At 37.6% G+C, this 3175-nt stretch overlaps 1 pseudogene; it reads left to right on the plus strand.

Annotated features, from left to right (window-relative positions):
• Positions 1 to 595: 595 nt before the first annotated feature.
• LOC143624848 (protein ROH1D pseudogene) lies at positions 596 to 1894 on the plus strand (annotated as a pseudogene).
• The last annotated feature ends 1281 nt before the right edge of the window (positions 1895 to 3175 follow it).

The raw sequence follows: 3175 nt of genomic DNA on the forward strand, positions 1-3175 counted from the left end.
TAAACCATAAGTTGATTATCTAAAACAATCAAGTATACCATAACTTGTGGGTTTGGTGCACAACTTTTGAATTTTGGTTCCAAACAATTTTTAAAACCCAACGAACGTGTAGAAACGTCCTCTACAACAAATTATATTTATCCATAAACTATTTAATAATAACAATAACAAATATTTTCTTAACCCGACAATAAGTTTAAATGTTTTGTAAAAGTTTTCCATATTTGAACCATTTCCAGGTGTTCATAGTCCAAGTAAGCAACACTTCAATTCCCCTTAAAACCCAAATTAGGGTTTCCAATTTCATTCACCTTCTGCTTTGGAAACTGCATCCTCCAAATTAGGTACTCTTGTGCTCTTCAATTCTACTTTTATTCATCTAATTGTGTCTTTAATGCACTTAATTTCATCTCTGTTACTTTTTCCCCAAATTTATTTGACTTGTATGAACAATCTTGAATTGCATGTGGGGTGGGTTTGAATCAGACTGTTTTGGTTCATAATTTTGTGTAAAGTTCAGGTTTTTAGATGGTTTGAGATGTGTTTTAAGTGTTGGTTTGTTTTTGGTACTTAGGGTTTGTGAAATTATCAAATTATGCATTTTGAGACGCTTCGCCGATCGATAATCGGCATCGGGAATGATCGGAACACGAATCAGGTGCATTCAATGGAGATGAATGCGATGAATGCGAATTCTGGTTCCGGTATCCAGTGTGAGCTCGGATCGTTTGAGCATCAGGTTTTTAGGCGGTTTCGAGTGCTTTCGGGTTCGGCCGACGAAGATCTTTTGTCGCTGAATTGGGTTGCTAAGCTCTTGGAAGCGTTTATCGGGTGCCTAGGCGATTTCAAGGTTGTTATGTCGGAAAACGGGCCGAATCTTTCGAAACCGCCGTTATATCGGTTTGTAACGGAGTTGTTTAATGTGATTATTAAAGCACTTGACATTTGCAATGCGGTTTGTGACGGGGTGGAAAAGATTCGTCTTTGGAATAAACATTTGGACATTGTTTCATCTGCTTTTGATTCAAAGTCGAGGAATGTGATGGTTGAAGGACAGTTTAGAAGGGCGAAAAGAGGTTTAGCCGATTTAGCTATGATCATGCTTGATAATAATAATAATAGTAATAGTAATAATAATCAATCGTCATCGGTTTTTGCATACAGAAACCGTTCTTCCGTTGGCCTGAATAAAGGGAAAGATAGTACTAATAATCAAAAGGCAGGACATGCAAAGACTATGTCTTGGATTATACCTAATTCATGGTCTGCAAGTAAACAGCTTCAACTGATAGTTAACGGGCTGGTCCAACCTAGAGGACATGAGATTTCCACCACTAACGGGCTAGCTAACGTTGTTTACACAATGGGTTTTGTCCTTATGTTTGTGTTATGGGCTCTGGTGGCTGCGGTCCCGTGTCAAGACCGAAGCTTTCAAGTTCAGTTTTCTGTACCGAGACAGTTTTCATGGGGTTCACCTTTGAGTTTGCTTCATACCCGGATAGTGGATGAGTCCAAGAAACGTGAACGGAAGAATAATATCGGGCTGCTAAAGGAGATTCAGCAAATGGAAAAGTCAATTCATTTGGTGACGGATTTGGTTGACTCGGTCAACCAGTTTCCGTTGACTGAAGAGCAGAAGGAAGAAGTGAAAATAGGTGTTAAACAAGTGTCTCAAGTTTGTGAAGTGTTTAAGAACGGGTTGGGCCCGTTGGAGCGCCAGTTGAGAGAAGTGTTTCATGTGATCATGTCGTGTAGGACCGATGGGCTTGAAGTTATGGGGCGGACACAATCTTGAGGGTCATATGTTAAGTGTAAGAAGTGTTTTTTTTAAATGTTGGATTGTGTTGTGTTGGGGGAGACAAGGGTTAAGATGAGTGGGGAATAATAATGGATTCTGTGTTAGTGATATGGGTAGTTTGAGAGTAGTTATTTTATACTTATTATATCTTTATTCTTGTTTCTTTTGTTGTTTAAATGTGCCTTATTTGCATAAACTATATGAGAGAGTAGAGGGCTAAGGGCGGTTAAATACATATTAGTTAAGTACAGAACTGACTGAGTGAACTGTGAGAACCATATAAACATCTGCATGTAATGCTTTAACTATGATGCATAAGTAGTTATGTGACTGCATCTTTTTCTCTCTCCCACTTAATCTAGCACATACTAAATAAAGCTATTTAAGTCATAAGTGTAAAGTGTTTATATGGTTATTTAGTTAAAATTGGTTTTGTATTGAACGGTCTTATCTATGGGGAGTGTTATAGATTAAGACATCTTATCAAGTAGTAGTTGATTTTGTATGAAATGAAGTAAATGAATGGAGCCCACTGATAAGTGATAAATGATAATGACTTTTGTACTGTTGGGTCCACTCCATGATGTTCACCCACCCCCCACCAGAAGGGTTGGCTCTGACCCCTGAGACCTGAGTCCAGTCCATCAATAGTTTTAAGAAAGTGCCCAGCCCACACTAACCTAGACTATTGGGTCCAAATTTTACAACCCACAACCTAAACCCATTGTTTAATTTGGGTCATTTCAATATTTGTGCAATAATTATAACCATATGATCCTCCTAGGGAAATAAACGAACCAAACCGGACAAGACCTTGTTCGTGTTTGTCCATTAAGCTTTGGACAAACGCACGGTTCATAAATATTCGTGTCTGTGTCGTTCATTAAGGAATATAGCTTGCTCATGTTCTGATGTGCAAAAAGCGGTCTATGAAAACCAACGAAAACTGTCCTAGACACAGGTAATAAACCTAGAAAACCCTAAACTAGACCACTGACGATAGACAAGTGTACGTATCGAAAGTAATATACCTAAAGAAGTTGGAGATATTGAACCTAGAGACACTATTGAATAACAAAACTAGACTCTAAGAAGTAAATTTGAAAGCTTTGATTAATTTGGGTTTCTTAAAAGATGATTTTAAAATATTAGTTAAACTGAAATTAAAATAAAATAAAAAGCCTAAATTGAAAAGAACTAAATTACCAACTAAAACGAAATGACTACCTAGGCATGCATCCTATTTGTGAATCTTGTTTTTTTATCGACTCTGGAAACTATAATGGAACCGGAATATAAAGATACGACACCCCTAAGCAACCTAGTGGATCCTATTCTCCTGATGTAACCAGTAGGAAACCTTAACTTCCCTAAAGG

Source organism: Bidens hawaiensis, unplaced genomic scaffold (genome assembly GCF_021521415.1).
Source record: "Bidens hawaiensis isolate Kalapana, Puna unplaced genomic scaffold, B.hawaiensis_p1.1 tig00000055_1, whole genome shotgun sequence".
NCBI classification, from domain to species: Eukaryota; Viridiplantae; Streptophyta; class Magnoliopsida; order Asterales; family Asteraceae; genus Bidens; species Bidens hawaiensis.